Genomic DNA, 23,595 nt, shown 5'->3' with positions numbered 1-23,595 from the left:
CAGTCTTCATGCAACAACCCGTATCTCCCCTCTGCCTATAGTTAATTCCCAGTCACTCCAGCAGCACTGTGCAAATGGAAAAGAACTGAGTTGAGTTTATTCAGACATGGAAGTTGGGCTAAGAAAATGTTCATATGAACAAAATCTTGCTGAAAATTTTTTTGACATAAAGTTAAATTTGCCACAGTAGCAAGACAGTTGAAGTATATTTTGTTTAGTTGAAAACCCAGTTTTCCATACAAAATCAGATTACTTTTATTAGGGTGTGTTTTTCTGGGGGCGGGGGGGGGGGGAGGGTAATTGAAGGGGAAGGAGCAGGCAGGAAGGAGTGGGTGTTTAACTAGCTCTGTATGGAACATAGCATACACTTGAATTAATTGTGGTAGGATTTAGGGTGGTGAATCAGCAAATGAGATTACTCACATGAGTTAACCATTTGTTAAAGTGATCTGGAAGATCAAGGCCTATATAATAACTTTAAATCTCATATATAGATAGATGCCACAACTTTGATAAGTAAGAGAAGATGTGTGGTTTTTAGGGTAGTATTAGGCATTAAAAGATCCTGGGATTTGGTAAGTCTTCTGCCCTCCTTATGCCTTCCTTTTGTCCAATTAAAACCTGGGTTAAAGCTCAGAAACTTCAAGAATGGAATAAACTTGAAGTAGGAGTAATGTGCATGCAAAACATGCTCTTGCACCTGTAATCTGATACTTGGATGCCAGAGCATTTGCTTTTGTGCTGAGAGTTTGCAGGAGTATTTCAGCCAAGGTCTCATTGCTTTGGATTATATTTTAGTCACTCCTGTAGTTCCAGAGTGAGCAATGAATTGCAGTATCTCTTTAAGACTCTAGTACAACCTGTTGCTTAACTGTATCCATACCCAGATCTTTATTTTGCATTTGCAGTGACCAGAGGGTTTTATTAAAATCATGACCAAAACCAAAAGAAAAATACCCTTGGGGAAGACTGATATTCTCAAAAGTTGCAAAACTTTATTAAGAAAGAAGCAATGCATAAAACTTTACATAAATGTCTATTTAAATGATATAGGCTGACAAGGTTCTTTGGGTAAATGTGATATCTTTTATTAGACCAACCAAATAGTTGGAAAAAATGTTCTTTGCAAGCTTTGGGGGACAAACACCCTTTTTCAGGCATAGAGTCTGCTGGTGTTTTGTGTTCTCCTGGATGGAACGGAAGCCAATCTGCAAAATGCAGGTCTGTGAAAATGCAAATGCATGGCAGTGAGGATCAGAGACCATAGGAGACAATAGGTGTGGGACAGGTGGGGTGGGGGGATAAGGGGGGAACATTGACTTGGTGATAGAATGTAGCTGGTGGAATGAAGAGAGGTTGAGAGTTTACCTGGTGTTATCAGATGTTAGGCAGGTTATAACGTGCCATAAATCCAATGTCTATATTTAAAACATGATTTTTTGTATCTGTGAGTGGTTACGCCAAAACAGGCTGTGCTGTAGGGCTTGAGAGGACTTTTCTCTGGTCAGGCACCCCCTAGGGCCGTACAATGTTGTTCTCAGTGCATTCAGCTTGCCTGCCATGCCATCTTCTTTGATTACAGGGAGGGTCCTAGAGTGTTAGCAACTCCCTCATGAGCACACCCTGCTGTGGATGTTCTCAGGGCTCCTCCTCCCCTTTCACCCCATCCACATGCCAACCAGGTGTTTAGTTGTGATGCTGGCCAGGAGTCTCAGATATATGGGGCCACATCCACCAGTGTACTCCTGTAGCCACGTATTTAATCTCATAATTCTTAAATCAGTTCATAGGTTTCCAGATTAAGGTGGGCCTCAATCAATTTATGGACGCACAAATAAACACATTCCTTAATTAATTCATGGGCTTTGGAAACAATTCAGCGTTCAATTAATTCACAAACTTCCAAATCAAATCCCAGCCTTCTATTAATTCATTGACTTTCAAATCAACTTCCGGCCTTCAATCAATTCTTTGGCTTTCAAATCAAATCCCCAGCTTCCAATCAATTCAGTCGCTTTCAACTCAATGTAATTCTTAATTAATTCATCTACTTTAAAACAAAACTTCAAATAATTGAAAAGAAATAGCGTCTGCACAGTGCCTGGGTCTCTGGGTCTCTGAGACTTCCTGACTCATGAGCTCCTTGTCTTAAGGGTCCATGAATAGCTTCCAATTTGCTGGCTCCTGCCACCCCTCCTCTCAGGGTCCAGGATCACAGGGTGGCTGAAAGTCCCTCTGAAATTCCAGTCCATGGATCTGGCTGTGCTTCTTGCCTGCTCTGGGGTCACTGGGCTTTGGGTGCTGTGGAGTTCATGACGCTGCCTCTACACAGTCCCACTTTCTCCCCACTTGTCAGCATAGAGTTATTACATCAGCCCCAGCATATGTGCTGATTTACAGGGAGCATGTACTTCTAAACCAAAACTGTGGCTGCACATGCTGATCCGTTGTTGGCAACTCTGCACCTGCCGGTAAGCTGATAGCTGTCACCTGCCCTTACCAGGCATTCTGCCACCCTTCGCCAGCTGCTCAGGGTCCTCCCATGCCAGGATCGATATATCGGGCATGCCCTCTGTCATAGTATCCAGTAGATTTATGAAGTGAAGTTTGTAGGCTCGTGTTTTGTAAATTCCCTTTGAGGATTAAAACTCAGAGATTGGGGAGAGTGTGGTTGTCTTGTGAGAAGTGTGCACCCACAGGTAATTGGGTAATTTTATCTTTGCTAGATTTTTGGTGTGTGTACATTCTGGTACGTAGTTGTTTGGTTTCTCCTACATATTTTCCATCATGGCATTTAGTGCACAGGATAAGACATATTACATTTCTGGAAGTGAAGGTGTAAGATGCAGGAATGGTGATGATTCTGTTGTGGGGCATAGTTATTGTGGGAGTGATGGAGAAGGCAGGTTTTACCTTTCTTGTCCCGGCTTGATCTGGATCCATTCAGTATGCTTAAGTGAGAAACGTTTTTCCCCACAGATTTTACTTTCCATACCCTATGACACAAAGATAAAGATCCATTTAAAAGTCATAATTTTAAATAAATCACCCTGGTTAGTATCAGCAGTACACTTCAGGTTAGACCATTCTGGAATGTCCTAAACTAAAGTTCTGGATCTGAACATCCCCAGGCATTAAAAGTATCCAAACCTTCAGAGAATATCAGCCCCAGTGACGCTAGTCACCTACAATTGGCTTTACTAGGTTTCATATGTATCATCATGGGTTCATCCCAATTTAAAAGTATTTTATACTTCTACTTTTTGCATGAAGGACCTCATTGCAATTGCACTGCAATTAATAGGAGTTTACTCATTAATTTCACAAAGCTTTCTATCAAGCCTTTAACTACAACATGAACAGGCATGAATTTCACATAGGATTTTAGAATAATTCCACCAATTATCCTGTCAGTCTGTACACATTTGCACACTGTGGATAGATTCAATACAGCAGTTTAAACTATCAGAGTTACTGATAAGAGTTTTCTATTTTTCTCTTCCACAAAAAAGGGTCAAAGAGCTTCTTAAAATTATCTCTTCAGGGTCTAGTCTGCTCTTGACCAGAACTTTTCCTTTCAGTATTGTCAATTCTAGTTGTAAATCCATCTGGGAGGGAGATGAGACCCTTGTAGTGCATAATGGATAAGATGAAAGAAGGTTCTTGTAAATTTATCTTGTGCCTCGTGCAGCTCTAAGAAGGCTTTATATAAATAGCACTGTAACTTTTGCACTTGATGCCCCTTGAGTACGTTATAAGCAGCAACAGGTGGAAGGCATGCTCTAACAATGGAATTGGTCATAATAATCATATTAAGTGGGTCTATGATATTTCTAATGCAAATTCCGTATGCATATTTGATTACTTCAAACAGGTTAGAATTTCCAGCTGGATCAGAGGCTGTAGGAGAGGCTAGACATTATGCTCCTATGATCTCAAAAAGAGTAAGTAGGATGGATTTTGTTTAAATCGTGTCAGAGAGGTGAAACAAGGTAGAGGAATACCAGCCATGGAGCCAGTTTATTCAGTAGTGATATGATGGGCAGCTAAAATGTTCACACATTGAATTTCACACAGGGTTAAATTACACTGAATAGTTATTTCCCCCCTAGGACTGCAATGTACTGTAGAATGGAAAAGGAAAACTAAGTTTAGAATTAGGATATAAAAGGAAAAAAAAATGCAGATAGGTTTTTGGCACCAGTTTGTGTATGAAATCCAAGCCAAGAGCATTTTGCATGTTGTAAAGATATTTGGAAGTGAATTGAAATTACAGAAATGCCTACCTCTGGGAACCAGAGAACAGAGCAAAAGAATCTGTAGAACTGGAAAAAAATAAGAGCGGAGCCAACAACTTCACATGGACTGGCACTTGGTGGTATAATATTGCCCAGCAGGACAAGATTTCTGTGTCCATATACCACAGGCCTCTTTCTGAGCCATGCAGACGGGCTATTGTCTGCAGTGCCATTCCTTATAAATGAACAAGACATTTAAGGGAAGTAATTTTTGAATTTTGAAAATAACTGGAGTTCATTAATTATAACCATGTTATTAACCTTGTTATATCTGAACCAAAAATATATTTGAAAGAAGTGTATCATTTGACGTGAGATAAAACTTGTGTGCTCAATCAGTGCCACATAGTTATAGCACTGATGTTAAATCTGATATGCAGAAAGCTCTGTAAAGCAGAAGAGAAGCAAGCAGTGTCTAATGAAAGTGCTGGCCTTGATTATCATTAAAAGCTCAGCTCTGTGAAGCTATATAGATCAAGATTCTATTTTGGCACTGAAATGGCTTCTTGCCTTTCAGACACGTGTACTGTTTCCAAATCAACATTAATGTGAATTTCCTGTTTTTCTAGGACTGAACTTATGAAATATTTGCTATCTTCAGTCTGTTTCTAAGTAGATAAAGCTGGTCAAAAAGCACCACGTATTGTTGGACACAGCTTGTCTAGCATTTCTCCCAGCTATAGAACTGATCTGGGGGGGTGCCCTGTCCTCCAGTGGAAGGGGTGGTGGTCAGGCAGGGTGCTGAGAGAGGGGCCTGCCACTTGGGAGCAGTTCCCTCTCCTCTCTACAGAGCCAGGCCGAGACCAAGTGCTTAACTATATACAAACGTAATGCTACAGTAAATAAATATAAATTCATAGATTCATAGACACTAGGGCTGGAAGGGACCTTGGAAGATCATCGAGTCCAGCCCCCTGCCCCAGGGACAGGAATTCAGCAGAGATCATAGGATCCCAGCAAGATAAACATCCAAATGTGTCTTAAAGGCATTCAAAGTGGGTGCTTGAACCACCTCCGGCAGCAGTCTATTCCAAACCTTGGGGGCTTGAACAGTAAAGAAGTTCTTCCTTATGTCCAGCCTGAAATAGTCAAGGAGGAGTTTGTGACCATTCGACCTTGTCATCTCTTGGGGCACTCTGGTGAACAGATGTGCCCCCAGGTCCTGGTGGTCACCCCTGATAAACTTATAGGTGGCCACCAGATCACCCCTGAGCCTGTGCTTTTCCAGGCTGAAGAGTCCCATGGCTCTCAGCCTCTCATCATAAGGTCTGTTTTCCTGACCTCTGATCATGCGCGTGGCTCTCCTCTGGACTCTCTCAAAGTTCTCCACATCCGTTTTGAATTGTGGAGCCCAAAACTGGATGCAGTACTCCAGCTGCGGCCTCACCAAGGCCGAGTACAATGGGAGAATGACATCCTGGGATTTGCTCGAGAAGCATCTATGGATGCAAGCTAGCGTTTTGCTCACTTTACTAGCTGCAGCATCACATTAAAGGCTCATGTTCATCTTGTGGTCAGTCATGACCCCCCAAGTCCCTTTTGTCTGTAGTGCTACCCAGCGTAGCACTGCTGAGCCTATAAGCATGCTGCAGGTTTTTCCTCCCAAGGTGCAGAACCTTGCATTTTTCAGTGTTAAACAGCATCAGGTTCTCATCCACCCATTTCCTGAGCCTGTCAAGGTCAGCCTGGATTACCCTCCTGTCCTCAAGTGTAAACGCTTTACCCCAGCATTTGGTGTCATTGGCGAACTTGGCCAGTCCACTGCTGACACCAATGTCCACATCATTAATGAAGATGTTAAATAGTATAGGCCCTAGGACAGAGCCTTGAGGGACCCCACTGGTCACAGGGCACCATGACGATTGACTTCCATCAACCACCACCCTTGGGGTCCGACCACGGAGCCAATTCCCCAGCCAGTGGATCATGGTGAGGCCGAGGCCACAGTTAGTCAGTTTTGCTAAGAGGTGAACATGGGATACCAGATAGAAGGCTTTATTAAAGTCAAGATATATGACATCAATCTCTTCTCCCTTGTCCAGGTGATAGGTCACCTGGTCGTAAAAGGAAATAAGATTGGTTAAGCAAGACTTACCCACAACAAACCTGTGCTGGCTTTCCCTCTTCCCTCAGGATGTTGCCATCAGCCAGTCTGTTAAGAATGGCCTCTTTGATAATCTTTTCTAAGACCTTCCTTGGGATAGAGGTCAGGCTGATGGGCCTGTAGTTTGCCGGATCCACTTTCCTCCCTTTCTTGAACATAGGCACCACGTTGGCCTTCTTCCAATCTTTGGGCACTTCGCCAGAGCACCAGGAGTTCTCAAAGATCCATGCCAGGGGCTGAGCTATGATGCTAGACAGCTCCTTGAGTACCCTGGTGTGTAAACTGTTAGGGCCGGCTGTCTTGAAGATATCCAGCCTCTCAAGGTGCTCCTTCAGAAGGTCAGCATTGATGAAGGGTAAGGAATCTCCCTCACCTGGGCCTCCCTGTCCCATAATGGGCAGGGGCATCCCATGAGACTGGTGAAAAACCAACGCAAAGTACCCATTTAACAAAATGGCTTTTTCCTGGGCGTCGGGTGTCAGTTGTCCCATATGGTTTAGCAGGGGTCCAATGTTGCCCTTGCTTTTCCTCCAGCTCCCCACATATCTCAAAAAGGATTTTTATTGTTGTTGATACTTGTAGCTAGTTGGAGTTCAGTTGTAGCCTTGGCTTTCCTGGTTCACTCCCTGCAGGACCAGACTAGTGCAGAGTATTCCTCCTTGGAGGTGGATCCAGTCCTCCATCCTTTGTAGGTCTTTCTTTTTAGATGCAGGAGGCCCACTAGTTCCCTGGATAGCCAAGGGGCTGCTGTGCCCTTTTGCTGCCTTTCCTCCTAGATGGAATAAACTTTGCTTGCGCATCCAGGATCGCTCCTTTGAGGAGCAACCACTCATCCTGAAATCCCCTCCCCTTTGGGTTGTGGTCCTTTAGGGCCTCACTGACAAGCCTCCTTAGCTTATCAAAGTCAGCTTTCCTGAAGTTGAGGACTTCTGTATTGCTGACTGACTTGCCAGCTTTATGGCAGATGGTGAAGATGATCAGCTCATGGTCACTGTCACCCAGCTTCCCTTCGATCATTAGGTCGCTGATTAGGTCATCCCTAGTTGCCAGTATCAGGTCGGGCACAGTTTACCTCTTATCGGCCTGTAGACTTCTTGCATCAGATAGAGGTCATCCATGCACGAGAGAAAGCTTTGCAACTACTCGGATTTGGCTGAGTGCTCCTCCCAAGAGATGTCTGCGTAGTTGAAGTCTCCCATGACAACCATGCACTGGGAGCATGCAGTCTCAGCCAATTCCCTGGCAAAATCCTGTTCAAGCTCTTGATCCTGGGTAAGAGGTCTGTAGTAGATTCCCACCATTGTGTCCCCTGTACTGTGTTCCACATGGATTTTAACCCAGAGGGTCTCCAGTCATCCACCCTGGGTGCCAATGTCGGCTTGCAGGGAGGCATAGCTTTCCTTGACATAGAAAGCTACACCCCTGCCCCTTTTGTCCACTCGATCTCTCCTGTACAGGATATAGTCATCTATACCTGTGGCCCAGTCATGGGTGGAGTCCTACTAGGTCTCTGTTATCCCTAAGAAATAAGGTACATTGACTATTCACAGTAAAATTAACATGTGATACCATATATAATAACCTCCAATCAACATATAACACCATTTCTAGGGACCAGAAAAACAAACTGGGTGACTCACAGCATATACAATAATTAACCCCTGCCTCTGCATGAAACAGGCATTAACACATTGAAACAGGTAAGTCAAGGCATCAACACAATAAACACATATGGGGATCAACTTAAATAACTCAAGTAAGTTGAGATAGCAATACCATAAAGATACACAGGCAACAATACAGGTATATTCCACTAATAGGCAATAAACATATATAGACAATAAAGACAGATAAACCCATATAAACTCCCTTAAGGAGTACCCAGAACTATATTAACTTCTTCCATATGAAACAACAATCACAAAATAAAGAGTGCACTCAGCACCTCCCAGGGTGTTCCCTGGAGCTCCTCCCCTTTAGGGCCCTGGGATGTGGACACACGCCTTCCCACAATGGAGGAGGGTGGAGGCTGCAGACCCACCTCTCCCGAGTCCACCTCCCCTGCGGGATCCACTTCCCCAGCAACTCCTGCTCCCGCTCTGAAGTAGCCGAGGCTCATCCCCTGGTGGCCAGTCCCACGAGGGCCTCTCTCCAGCGGCACCTCCAGCTCCTCTTGATGGCCTGGTGCCCCCAGGGCACTGTCTCAGGAGCCAAGCCCTTACTGGATCTGGTTCCCCAGCCTCACACTGGGTGTTCTTCCCTTTCCTGGTCCCTGCTCTGGGCACCAGGGCTCTTTTAATTTAATGTGGAGCCACACTGTGGGGCTCCGATTACTCAGCCTAAAGCCAGGGATAACTTGAGCTGCCTCAAGCTGCTCCCAGGGACAACTCTCCATGTGCTGACCTGCACACTGGGTAGGGCCCGAGCAGCCTCAAGCTGCTTCCAGGGCTGGCTCTTCATGCACCGATCTGTGCACCGTTGAGGCTCAGACAGGGTTCCGAGGATGGTCGTCTCTGGAGCTCCTCGCCGTTCCTCATCGTGTCTCTTCCCACCAGCATGCCGAGCATGCTCCCCTTTATATACTCTCCAGGGCTCTGCCCCTGAAGTCTTCCAGACCTGACAGTGTTGCAGTCTACAATCAGGTCCATGGAGCTCCTCTCCCTCTCCCCTCAGGAAATGGGCATGGCTTCATTCCTCTTGCTGCCTCCTGATTGGTGGATGGGCTGCACCAATCAAACAATAGACTCTCAAGCCTGGGACTCAACCCAAGCTCCAAAAGGTAAGCCTGCTACATCTAATTAAAGATATTGCCAATAAAATCATTGTCTCTCTTTAATAAAAGGATTTATTTTACACCTCTCTCTCCTTCCCTCTTGTCTCCCCATATAATGTCAGCAATTTTTGTGAACAAAAATCTGTGTAAAAATAGTTTTTTTTAAACAAAAAATATGATGTATAAAAATGTTTGGCCTCATTTTTCTCCTGGTTCAGCAATGCATGGTAAAGTGGTATGCTCTTTGGGCTCTCAGGCTCTGACCCTGCATAATGGAAATCAAATGGGAATTATTCTGTTGACTTCAGTAGAAATAAGATCAACCCCTCAGGCATCACATTGTTGGGTGCTTTAGAAATATGTTTTAAGAATAGCTATATTAGATACCGGGCAAGAAATTGGTCAGAATGGTCTCACATGGGCCAAGGAATATCCCCCTGCACATATGAACCACATCCCAGTTATATTTTTTCATGATTCCCTTATGGAAGACCTGTGGAATGAGCTGTTATGCCTTTTAGAAAAATTCAGTCAATTGTCTTGAGCTCCTTTAAGAGGATGTCTATGTTGTTTCTCTGATGTATGCATAAAGTTAAGCTGTGACAGCCTATAGTTTGAGAAACGTATTTGAATTTTTATTTCAGTATTTTAGCACATTTAAACACTCTTAAATGTAGTTTGAAGGCAATTCTAGAAAGTGAAGTCCCAGTAACAAGATCTATCCTTGCACTTCAGCACCCCACTTGTTTCTATACTGCCTGTCAGTTAAGACAAGTCTGGAAAGACAGGCAAGTAGTTTGCAGGTTGATTCTTAGATCAGTCAAGGGAACTTGGAATACAGCATAGTGCCATCCTCAAGAAATAAGATGCTTAGTTTAGATATCTTTGTTGCAGGCTACAATATCTGAGGAAAGGCAATTCCTATGCTACAGCTGTCTCAGGATGACCTCAAGACTGATTTTGGGTATCAATGTGGACATATTGTAAAGTATTTAAGTCACTTTTTGAAGCTGGAATTTAGTAATCTAAATCATTTAAGTCCTTCAATGCTGAGTGAAGCAATGTCCAAATATCTTTAAAAATCTAGCAATTTGTCAAGATGTGCATCAATAGGTGCCAGTTCTTTGATGCCAGTTCTTTCTGTCCACTAGAAACTTGCCTGAGACCATTAATAGTAACAGTAAAGTACACAGTAGGGAATGAACTGGCTTTCTATGGCCAAATTATTTCACTTAACACATCAAACAGTTATGAGATGGTAATACCATTTAATAACTATCAAGCTAGGCTGATTTTGAAGACAAAATTAAAGCTAAAAGGCTTATTTAACAGTGAGTGCATCTACAGATTCATTAACAGGGATATAGGTTGTAGCCGTGTTGGTCTAAGGGCATAGGCAGACAAGGTTCTTTGGGTAAATTTGATATCTTTTATTAGACCAACTCAAATAGTTGGAAAAATTTTTCTTAGCAAACTTTCAGGTTTAAATACCCTTCGTCAGGCTGACAAAGTCTCTGCAGTTGGTGTGTGCTCTTCCTGGATGGAATGAATAGTAAAGAAGCCAAAGGCTGGTATGCATGCAAGAAAGGCAGTCAGTGAAGAAGTAAATTGAGGAGTCAGTGGGTGAGAGAGAGGCTGGTGGGGGGTACGGAGGGACGAAGGGGGGATGGGAGTACTTTAATTAGAGCTGCTCTAATTAAAGCACTTCAGGGTCTTGTGCATCTGCATCCCCACACTTCAAAATGGTGGCAGGGGCACTTGAACTAAAGCTCACTTAACAAGTGCCCTTACCATCATTTTGAACCATGAGAGCACTGATGCATGAGGTGTGGGAGGTTGCTGGAGCGCAGTAATTACCAGGCTCCTGCAGACTTCATTAATTGAATCTTCTCTGATGTGTTGTAATTACAGTACATTGGAGCAGCTTCTGCACTCATATATAGGCACCCTCCATTGTGAGGTACTAGAAAAAGGTGCATTACCCTATTTTAATGTGCATTAGCTAAAGAGCACTTTTTTGTGATGTTTTAATGTGCATTAAAATAGGCTAATATGCATTAAAGCGCACGTGTAAACGTGCCAGTTATCAGTCCCTAGTACCTTGCACTTCTGTAACCAGTTAAATGTAAACTAAATTCAATTCAGAAAATATTATAGGATTAATGGAAAGAAAATCTGTAGCCTAATCCTGATTTCACTTGTTAAGCATCACTTGACAGTGGCTCCACTATTCCATAGACTTTGAAGTCCTTGATTAAAAAGGTGTTAGAGGTCTGAAACATACTCTATATATTTCTTTCTTGTGTATAATACTTAAAAGAATCAACATCAAAAGGTCTTTCTTGCTCAAATGAGGCATTTGCATCTCTTCATTAATAATAAAACTTAGCAATTCTTTATTAGCTTTCAGTATACCAAGCGTTAAAGCTAAGGAATTTTCTCAAGTTCACCACCTAGTTTGTAAAGGTTTCCTTCTGGTTTTCTGTTTTTCATCTCTTTTGTCTGTCTTTGCCAGGCTCTGTTTCCCTTCCTTCAGACTGCCTGGTATGGCTGCTTGCCTCTTCTGCATCTGACTTCATTAGACATGGGTGGGGGCAATGGGGCGGAGGGGGTGGGGGCAGGGAGAAGTGGATGAAGACTTGCACTGCTTATGGCAGTATCCAACAAATTATTGCTTTGTAATGTTACCCTTATCTTCCAGCATAGGAAACCTTTGATGGAGATCTATACCCATTAATATACATGCAAGAAAATAACCCCTCAATATGTGCCATTCATTAATGCTAATGATACTTATTCATGTGCATTGAAGGGTGAATATGAGATCTGTGTATACATGTGTATTTATATATATAATGCTATAAATACAAAGGGCCAGATCCTCCACCAATAATAAACTGGTATCGTTTCTTAAACTAACATGGGGGTAAGCTGATTCACATAGTTTGAGATCTTGACCTTCTGCATTATCAGAAGTGGATACTTATACAGTAACGCTTCAATGTATCATCAGAGAATATTTATTTGAGTCTGTTTTTCCTATTAAATCAAAGCTAAATGGTTAAAAGAAGAAAGAAGTAACTATTGAGAAAAGGAATCCTTGAAAAAATACGTTTGAATAGCAAATTTTCATTCTTAAGTGGTAAGATGAATGCATGCGATTATTCAGTTATTGCATTCAATAACTACAGATGTGTTGAGTTCCCTGAGTATTTGAGTAACACCTGAAGCAGGTAGTACCTCAGTAGACAGCAGAGCAAAGCATTTTGAGATATTTGTACAACATGAGGCAACAGATTGCCTAGTACAGGAGAACTGTGGGGAGTTCTTGATCCTTGGGGGAGCTATTTGTACACACCAGGTCCAAGAACACTTTAGAAAATGAGCACATAGTTTGTATCTGCAAGACTGAGGCAGGACTAACATGAACATCAATAAGCAGATGAGCACATGGAGATCCCAATGTGCCTCTTGAGTGGCCCATCTTTATAAATACCCTCCATTATTCCTTGAATGGTTTTAAAAAATAATCAGCTTAAAAAAGGTGGGAAGACATCAGTTCCCAGCGCACAATCCAGGAGCGAAAAGATGAAATGTCAGACTCTTTAGCTGAGTCCTTTTTATTTATTTATAGCGTATTAAAGGCTAAGTATAATGCTTCTCAGTTGAAACCTGTTCCCAAACATTCCTGTAAGATCCCAGCCTACAGTAGCTCGCTCAGAATTATATTCAGCCGTTGACTACTAAAGCAATGTTCTATTATTGACTAACATGTAATTAGTTCATTAAAAAAATACCTCAGTTGAACACAGTGTAACATAATACAGTCTATTACTAGAGTGGGGAGATTTCAGGTGCTGCACAAATGGAAGTGAAATTACAGTCAAGAGAAGTGGAAAAGAGATAGTGCCAGCTGGCAGGGTACTAAGCGTTTCAAATTACTGTATGTTTATGACCCCCGTGTTCTTAAACAAAATTAATTATATTATGCTATTTGAGAATCTTGGAATGTAATGGCTAAGTGCCAAGCTTATCTGAGCAACACATCTTAAGTTTAATTAAGATGTTTTTAATTTCTCCAGGTTTTGTTGGGAGGGGGCATTTTTGTATTTTGGAAAAGCAGTAAGTGTAGGAGTTTATAAACAATGTCAATGCTTTTAGCATGGCAACTGGCTTAACAGGACTTGTGAGCTAGTTTCATGAAGGAAGGGACTTTGGTGCCTATTGGCCACTTTATTCAAAATGTAGATCCTCAAAACCTCTGCTTGGAGATATTTGGAGTCGAATTCCATTTCACTTTATGCATCCACATGTCAGTTTTTTAGACAGGCAAGTGGCATTTTTGGCACTCAAACATGGGGTGCAATTCTATTTCCTATGTAATGTGGACACATGGGCATAATGTCTGGGCAGGTACACATGTTCCTAAGTGGAAATCCCCTGAAAAAACAAGAGGAAGAAGAAAATGGCCCTCCAATGGTTTAGCTCCATGGTTTAGTTGCGTGGTTCTTGGTACTTAGCTAGGAAGCAGAAAATCCAGGTTCCAGCCCCATCTCACCCAGGACACTGCTTTCCCTGCACGGTGTTCTAGCCATAAGCCAGGCTTTTCCCAGTTTCCTCTTCAGCCCACCTCTTGAAACTGAGCTAGTACACGTGCAGGCAAGGTTCTTTGGGTAGATGTGATATCTTTTATTAGACCAACTGAGTAGTTGGAAAAAAGTTCTTTGCAAGTTTTCGGGCATAAGCACCCTTCTTCAGGCATTGGGAGACTGCTGTTTTTCTGAGATGTCCAAGCTAGAAAAGAAACTGAAAGTGTGACAGGAGGTCAGTAAAAACATAAATAGGTGAAAGTTTGGAAAGCAACGGGTAAAGAAGAGAGGGGAGGAGGGGAAAGAGAAAGAAATAATAGGTGAAGGAATGCAAAAGGTAAGCACGGGAGACTGCTGTAGTACTGGGTTCTCCAAGATGGAAAAGAGGCAGTCTGTGAATGTTGTCTCATTGTGTATTCCTTGCACTGTCCCTTTATGGCTAAAGCCCTCATGTTCAGCACTGAAGGGTTCAGTTTGCTTGTGGCAGTTTTGCAGCACTGGGGACTCCATGTTCTCTGCCATGAGGAACCAGGGGTATTCTTGGTTTCTCTCTCTTCACAGGACTTGACTGGGTCAAGTCAGAGGCAGAGCAGGTATACGTTCTACATACGTATAGTGAGGGCAATTGTTAAGATCCACCTGCATATGATTCCAGAGAGTTATAATAATACATATCTGTTCAACCCCAGGGTGTCCAGAGTGCTGTTTCTGAACTCACTACATATCAGTGAAAAAAGTAAATAGGTGGAAATTAGGAAGACAATGGATAGAGAAGGAGGGGAAGGGAGGAGGGTGGGGGGAAGAGTGTAAATGCTAAGTTCAGACAGGTACCTGGTGAATCGGATGTCAGGCAGGTTGCAATGTGTCATAAATCCAATGTCTATATTAAGTCTATGATTTTTTGTATCCAGTAGATTTATGAAGTGAAGTTTGTAGGCTCATCTATGAAAGGTGTTTTTTTCATAGATGTTAGGGTCGGAAGGGACCTCAATAGATCATCGAGTCCGACCCCCTGCATAAGCAGGAAAGAGTGCTGGGTCTAGATGACCCAAGCTAGATGTTCATCTAACCTCCTCTTGAAGACCCCCCAGGGTAGGGGAGAGCACCACCTCCCTTGGGAGCCTGTTCCAGACCCTGGCCACTCCAACTGTGAAGAAGTTCTTCCTAATGTCCAATCTAAATCTGCTCTCTGCTAGCTTGTGGCCATTGTTTCTTGTAACTCCCGGGGGTGCCTTGGTGAATAAATACTCACCAATTCCCTTCTGTGCCCCCATGATGAACTTATAGGCGGCCACAAGGTCGCCTCTCAACCTTCTCTTGCGGAGGCTGAAAAGATCCATTTCCTCTAGTCTCTCCTCGTAGGGCTTGGTCTGCAGGCCCTTAACCATACGAGTGGCCCTTCTCTGGACCCTCTCCAGGTTATCTGCATCCCTCTTGAATTGCGGTGCCCATAATTGCATGCAGTACTCCAACTGTGGTCTGACCAGCGCCTGATAGAGGGGAAGTATCACCTCCTTGGACCTATTCGTCATGCATCTGCTGATGCACGATAAAGTGCCATTGGCTTTTCTGATGGCTTCGTCACACTGCTGACTCATGTTCATCTTCGAGTCCACTAGGACTCCAAGATCCCTTTCCATTTCCGTGCCACCCAGCAGGTCATTCCCTAGGCTATAGGTGTGCTGGACATTTTTCCTCCCTATGTGCAGCACTTTGCATTTCTCCTTGTTGAACTGCATCCTGTTGTTTTCTGCCCACTTGTCCAACCTGTCCAGGTCTGCTTGCAGCTGTTCCCTGCCCTCCGGCGTGTCCACATCTCCCCATAGCTTTGTGTCATCTGCAAACTTGGACAGAGTACATTTCACTCCCTCGTCCAAGTCACTGATGAAGACATTAAAGAGTATCGGTCCAAGGACCAAGCCCTGCGGGACCCCACTGCCCACACCCTTCCAGGTCGAAACTGACCCATCTACCACGACTCTCTGGGTGCGACCCTCTAGCCAATTTGCCACCCACCGGACTGTGTAGTCATCCAAGTCACAGCCTCTTAACTTGTTCACCAGTATGGGGTGGGATACCGTATCGAAGGCCTTCCTGAAGTCTAAGTATACGACATCCACCTCTCCTCCTGTGTCCAGGCATTTCATAACCTGGTCATAAAAAGAAACTAGATTGGTAAGGCATGATCTGCCTGCCACAAACCCGTGCTGATTTCCCCTCAGCATAATTTGTCTTGCCGGGCTCTCACAAATGTGAGCCTTGATAATTTTTTCAAAGACTTTGCCAAGTTTTGTAAGTTCCCTTTGAGGATTAGAACTAAGAGATCAGAGAGGGAGTGATTGCCTTGTGAGAAGCGTGCACCCAAGGGTAACTGGTAGGGCTGTGCGAAGCAGGCCCTATTCAATTTGGTTTCAGTCCAGATCAGAGACAGTGATTCGATTTGTTGCTTTGGATCACTGTCCTTGATTTGATTCAGCTGAATCCGAATCTGAAGATTCAGTGCTGATTCGGAGAATCAGCGATTCGGACACAGACATGGCTTTAAATGTTTTTTCTACATACCTTGAGGTATCAGTGCGGCTTGTGAATGCTGCAATGCTGTGGCACGTGGAGCATCCCAGAGGAGTGCAGGGGGTGGGCCTTCACATGCTCAGTGGCAAACTCGGCCACTGGGTCCGTTGGGGAGTATGATGGGGGCCCCCTGCATCCCCTTGGCTCAGCAGTTGGCCACAGGGGGATCCCAGGTGCCTCCCCCCAGACCCAGGAGGCACCAGTCGCTGAACCAAGGGGGTGTTGGGACCCCCCAGAGTTCTCCCCAGCAGACCCAGAAGTGGACCAGAAGTGCTTTTGGTTCACTTCTGGGTCTGCTGTTGAGCATGCTGGGGATCCCCATGCTTCTGTGGGAGACTCCATGTACCCCAGCATCTCAGCATTCATGAGTCGCCTGCTACCTAGAGGTATATAGAAAAAACATTTAAAGCTGTGTCTATGTCAGAATCTCTGAATCTTTCAAAATCTCTCCAAATTGATTTGGAGGGTTCTGATTCGATTTGGAGAGATTAAAGGGTCCTCTGTTTGATTCGGATTCAGAGATTTGGCCACCGAACCAGCCGAATCTCTGCCGAATTGAATCAGGGATCAAAGTTTTACACAGCCCTAGTAACTGGATATTTTTGGCTTTGATGGATTTTCAGTGTGTATTCATTCTGGTACACAGTTATTGTTTGGTTTCTCCTATATATTTTTCATGAGGGCATTTAGTGCACTGGATGATGAGATATATTACATTTCTGGAGGTGTAGGTATAAGATCCAGGAATGGCGATGGTTCTGTTGGCGATGGGGTGTGGTTATTGTGGGAGTGGTGGAGATGTGTTGGCAGGTTTTGTATTTCTTGTCCTGGCATGGTCTGGATCCATTTGGTGTGATTTGGGTCATAGGGAGTTTGCTTCTGGTGATGAGGTTAGCGAGGTTTGGTGTTTGCTTAAAGGCTAGGAGGGTGGTTCTGGGAAGATCTCTTTAAGAATTGGGTCTTCTTCTAGTATGGGTTGCAATTGTTTGAGGATTTCCCATATAGGTTCCAGGGAAGAGTGGTATGTCATAACTAATGGCGTGCAATTCATGGGAGATTTTCTTTTTGTACAGCAGCAGTTCTTCACGCGGTATCTGGGTGTCTCTTTCATAAATATGATCTAGCTCTTTGAAGGAGTGTCTTTATTGAATGAAAGTCCTTTTAAGATTTGTGATGTGGCGATTATTGCATTTACTAATTATTTAATTAATCAATTAAATTATAAATAAATTAATATAGAATAATGAACAACAATAAATAAATAGCAATTAAAATAAATAAATAAAATGAAATTAAATAAATTGTAATAATTTAATAAAATAAAATTATTGCATTTAATAATCATTTAATGTAATGCAATGCAGTGTGGAAGTTTTGCCTTGCTGGGAGCAGGAGCCTAGAAATAAGGGCTTGCTCTCTACCAGAGCAACATTAATCTCACTAAGGGTGTATCTACATGTACATATTAATGCACAGCAATTAAATCTGGTTCATATTGTGCTAGAGTTTATTGCTCTTGGGTGCTGCAATTATATGTGTACCTGGGACAGCAGCACATTGAGTCAGGGCAGAGCAGCCCCAGATGGAAGGGAGCCCTGGGGTTTAGCTTGCCAGCTTGGGGTTTCTCCAAACCTGCTCAACTTGGGGCTGCCTGGGGCACAAGGGTGCTGAAGTGTGGGGCTAGCCTGCAGGTAGCTCTCACACTGAAACACCCTTGTACCCCAGCCAGCTGGGTCAGCATATATACATGCACTGCTCCACACAAAAAAATTCTGCAGTAGGATAGTACTTGTATTTACAAGTACTACCCTGCTACAGAGTTTACTAGTTTCTTGAAACCTAATAGGACCACACGTGTAGATGCCGAGATATTTACTGTGGAGCTAATTAGGCAACTCCATAGTAAACATTCTGTGTAGATGCACCCTGAGTCATATAGTTTTCAGCTTGTTTCCTTTTCCTGGCCCAACATAGCTCCCTCTCTTGGTTGCCCAGGGTGCCAGTTTCAAAAGCTGCTCTGAATAATACCTAGCTTGTAGGCTGGTGGTTAGTAGGGCTGTATGAAATGGCACCATTTTGCTTCAACTTCTGTTTTGATGAAAAAGTGTTTCATTTCGAGTTTAGCGTCATTTTGAAAGCACTTTTCCGTTTTGTTTTGTCTAAACAGTTTTGGAGTTTTGCCCATAGGCTATAATGGGGAAGCATGGAAGTAAAGGAGGAGCAGCCTCCTGTGACTGCAGGCAGGTCGGGGGGCCCACACCCCCAGAGGAGTCTGGCAGAGCCCTCCTAGGGGTGCGGGTGGGAGGCTGCCGCTGCCACTTGCGTCTGGTGCTAGGAGCTGAATCTGGTGGAGGGAGGCAGAACGCAGCCCTGGTGCTGTGCTGCACTTTCCCCCACTGAGCTCAGTTCCATGGAGCTGGGAGCCACTGGGTGCTGAGCCCTGTGGAGGGAGGTGGAGTGCAGCCCCGGCTCTGCCTGCCTCCCACTGCTGGGCTGTGCTTCCTGCTGGGCTGAGCCACATGGGGCTATTGACAGTTATGGAAGTGAGTGTTTTTGTCATAGTATTAATATTTCGCATTTGTATAAGATGAAAACACTGTTCAGATATTTAGGCCCCAATTCAGAGAGAATTGTGGTAGTTCCACTGACTTTGGAATTTAAATTTGGGTTTGTGCTTAGGTCCTTTGCCAAACTAATTTATTTCTCCCACTGTATATAATTGTTCCATTTTTACACATAGAGAAACTGAAATGGTATTCACCACCAGACACTGAGTCAGTGGGCGAGCTGGGACTAGAAGTCAGCTGTTCTCTACAGTACACTACCTTCATTCCCTAAGAAAGAAACACATGTACACTGTCAAAAAAGTCTCCTAATATATGAAAAAAATAAATACTAAAACATGGTGACCCTTAAATAATTGAGTCTATAATAAAAATGCTCACCTCAGTGTTACTTTATGCTGTCTGCAAGGCTGAATGCACAATGGACAGCAAACATCAGGTTCTCCAGTAGCAAGTAAGTATTCACTTACTTTTAAGGACTACCACCATGAAAAATTTGCTTAAAAACTTGATCATACATGTTCTTGAAACAGCTGGATGCTTTTCCCAGGACATGGTTCTATAATCCTTTTACTGAAAACATATATTTGATACACCTTGTTGAATTAGATTAAACCATTTTATTACTTTCATCCCCATCAGAATTATGCTCCTTTTATAAGTATTCAGCAGTGATAGCAGCTTTAAAACCTGTTTGCTGTTTCCTCTTAAATATCTCATGATTCTCATTTGTTTCTCAAACAAATGATCACACACTGCTTGTGGTATATTAACATGGAAAATGTACATAAATATTACCATTTCCAAAAACAATGGTAAAAGCAAACATACTTCAAACTCCTATCTTACGTCTTTGTATTGCAGTTTGACTTTTTTGTGAAGCCTATAAAAATGAAATTGGAGAAAGCCTATAATGCATTGTAAAGAGAATCACAAATATTTTTTGTCAGGGCAGAACATTTACTATGTAGTACTAGTCTTTCTACAGGCAGTCTACAAAATATTGGCTGCTCTTCTCTTGGGGAAAAAAGTTACTACTACCTACTTTGTCCTAACTTGCCTCCTTTTTCTTGTCCTATCTGCCTCGCGTTGAGCAGTTACTCCCTTTACACTCTCAGACTGCTCACCCCTAAGTTAAGTGAGGCAGGATAGTTCTTCTGATATTGCTCTGCTGATTATGTATCACCTCCTCCCCACATCTGGTGCCTGAGATCAGCAACAGACTAGTTCTGCTGCATGGCAGCCTTTATTTATTTTCCAGAGAGCTTAATAGAAAGAATTTGATGTGTGGGGGGTCTTTGTAACTGTTACAGCCTTGCACACTTATGTGTCTGCACCAAAATATCTGTATTATTCCCTTCCCTTTATCGGAGAATTTGTAATTAAGTTTAGCAAAGAAACTGCTTTTTAAAACAGACAAGGAACAGAAAGGAATATGGCATAACCCTGTGCTGTTGACAAGTGCTTTTCTAGGAAAAGAGCTTGCTTGGAGATAATAGGTACAATTTACCACTCCTTTACTCCAGTTTTATGCCAAGTTTTGTGGTGGTGAATCAGGCCCTTTTAACTCAAGTCATTATTTAAAACAGAAAACAATTATCCAATATGTTGGCTGATGCCTGAGAAGGAGTAATTTGATTAACTAACACATGAGAATAGAAAGAAGTGTTGGTGTTGGCTTGTCCTACCATTTTACAAACAGTGGACCATGGTAGTTGTGCAATGCATTCCCATCCATGGTATGCAATGAAGGATTGTTTATCCATATTATGCAATGCATGATTCTTTTAACATTATAATACAGCATATATTACTTTCATTTGTGTGCTAATAGTGCATAGCATTTTAGGCTCACAAACCTACCCTTTGCTGTCTCTCAAGGGGCCTTGGCTTCTGTATGTGGAGCTGGAGGATAGGATAATTTTTACCCACGGTTGGCCAAATACAAAAACTGTGTATGAAATATGCTTTAAAAACAGTACTCATAAAAGGCGTGGGAAATAAAACTTGCTTTCCAAACTGAACAGGAATGTGTTTGCAATTCAGTCTGTCAGGCAAAAGACAGATCAGAAGCTTCCCCCATAAAAAAGTAATAGAACAGCAGCTCCCCTATTACCTTTTGGGCTACACATCCCTCCCATGGTAAAATAACACTGGAATGACCATATTTCTTTCTAACTGTTTAAACTCTTCAGGTTCAGGAGGCTGAGAAGTGATAATCAGCATACCACCACATTGTCTCCCTAAGCATTTTTTCAAATTCTCCTGTGCATGTATTTGCAAATGGCTACTCGTCACTTAAAATCATAAGCTGCTTTGTATTGTTCTTGTGTGGTATTACAGATGTGCTTTGTTTTTCCCTAACGAGTTCTTTGAACAGAAAGATTCAATGAGGCATTGAGGAGTCTCATTGAGGAGTTTGTATATACCTCTGATCCTATATGAGAAAAATGTCATTCCTTGAGAGCCTCTTAATGAAGCAGCATGGCTCATTGCCCATTTTCTATCAAAAGGACAAAGACACCACCTGTATATCTAATGCTTTTGATCTTAGAGTTCTAGCTTACTTCATGCTGTCTAGTATGTGATAAATTCAGTCTCATTGTAGGTGGCAAAGGCAGGAAGGGAACTTAAAAGTTCCTAAAGCTTAGATCTAACAAAGGTTTTAGGTGCTTAAAGGTTAAATGCTGTGCTCCTAGGTGCCTGGTCTCCACAGAGGAATCCAGAACCTTGAGTCTGGCATCCAGGTTCCTTATATACACTGCTTGGGAGAGTTGGGCACCTATGAATACTAATCCAAAAAACCCTGCACACTGAACAAGAAGCTGCTTAAGACTAGCAAAGAGAAAATGCTGACCAGAAAGGTGTTTCTGTAACTATGTCTCTGCAGAGCAAAGGTATCTGACTTAGCACTGTGCTGCAGATTCACAGGCCTGAATCCACTCTTGAATTGCCTGCATCCATTCTGTCAAAGGACAGAGCAGGGCTTATGCTTCTCTTTTAAAATGCAGCTGCAGGCAGTGACAAGGGTGTTGCTGCCACCTACCTTTTATGTACTAGCTAGATACATCACTCCCTCCAGGAAATGGAGGAACATAAGAGAGAGTAGGTCCTGGTGTGTAGTGCCTTTTAGAGGTGTACCTGGGCACTTCTGTACCCTGGGTGGCAGCAACATGCAAGCAGCATCAACAGCTGCACTGATCAGTAGCTCAGAGACTACTTTTTTGCTGCCAACCTCGCCACCTCCCTCCCCAAGCAGTGCCCAGTCCTTTCTTAGCTATGCCCCTAGGTCCCTCAACTAGATGGATAGCCAGTCCCTGTTCCAAGGATTGCTTCTGCATTTTACATTAAATAGTTAATTGATAAAGTGCATAACAGTCTTGGGAGCAAGGACCAGAGCACAGAATTCTCCCCACTGTGGGTTCTGTTGTAGCCACCTCGTCATCTCTCTTCTGAGCTCTGTGCCTGGCCTAATACATCTTGAACTTCTTACTGAACAGAAGTGGTTCCAATGGCATGAGTGGATTTGCTTGGAGCCTGGTGGTTAGGGTGCTCAGCTGAGAAGTGGGCAATGTGAGTTTGAATCCCTTCATGCCAAGGAAGGGATTAAACCTGAGTGTCTCACTGGAGACAGCTATGATGCACAGGGTAATGCAAGCTGCTGCCATGCTGGCTGTGGCAGCATGATCAGTCACCACTGAGGCCATGGTTTTTTTTGTGTTTCCCCACCCCCACAACAAAGCCAGTGTCCAGGGCTGTTGCACAGGTTGTCCCAGCTCCGCACCCTCCTCTCCTCTCCCTGCCCCATTACCCTACTGTGTCTCATTTCTGGAGTGAGTTCTCTAACTTTTATAGTGTTATATAAATGTGGGCAGCTCCACCACCTCTGCCTTTTGGTTGAATTTTAAAAAATGGTAACAACTACATTATGTAGGGAACCTAATCCAGTAAGCATGTGCTCTGAGAACATCTATCAGATTCAACCTGTCAGAGGTGGCACAATGCCTAATTTCTGGATCCTGAATAGACTGTTGTAAGAGAAGCATGAAGCCGCTCAGACCAGGGAAGTTCTGGCCATGAGCAGAACGGCCTAGAGAGTTTAGGCACTTCTGAAGTTTGGTGGCAGCTGCGCAGAAGTTTTTTTTGGATCACAATTTTGGATTTAGCAGCCTTAATTCCATCTAATCCTGCTTTCAGTACCTAAGTCCTTTCTTGGATTGAGCCCTACATTCATAATGTTTCAGGAAACAAAGATCTAAAATGTATGAGAAAATGTAAAAAAAATATTTTCCTAACTAAGATCTGATCCAGCAAGGTGTTGAGTGTCATCCAGTCCTGATGTTTTCAGGTAAAGCTGAGGGCATGTAATGCTTTGCATGATCAGGGTCTATCCAGATGATATTTTATAACACCTAATATAAACATTCATACATTAATCTTAAGCTTATATTGAATCCATCAGGGATACTCTGCTTCCATGGAACAGTGGAAGTATATGTGTGGTTGGAGGAGTGTGTGAGCATATGTGTTCATGCAAGTGTTTGTGTATGTTCATGTGCTTCTGCTTTTCAAGATCCTAAATTTATTCTGGGGATTGGCAAACTGATTTGGAGAATCTGAAGTCATCTGGAAAGGCCTGAACAGATTGTTCTTTGGAGCATATTCCTTACTAAATTTCAGGAATTTTTATTTTAAG

This window comes from Alligator mississippiensis, chromosome 1 (assembly GCF_030867095.1).
Source record: "Alligator mississippiensis isolate rAllMis1 chromosome 1, rAllMis1, whole genome shotgun sequence".
Classification (NCBI taxonomy): Eukaryota; Metazoa; Chordata; order Crocodylia; family Alligatoridae; genus Alligator; species Alligator mississippiensis.
Note: the sequence above shows the minus strand (reverse complement) of the source record.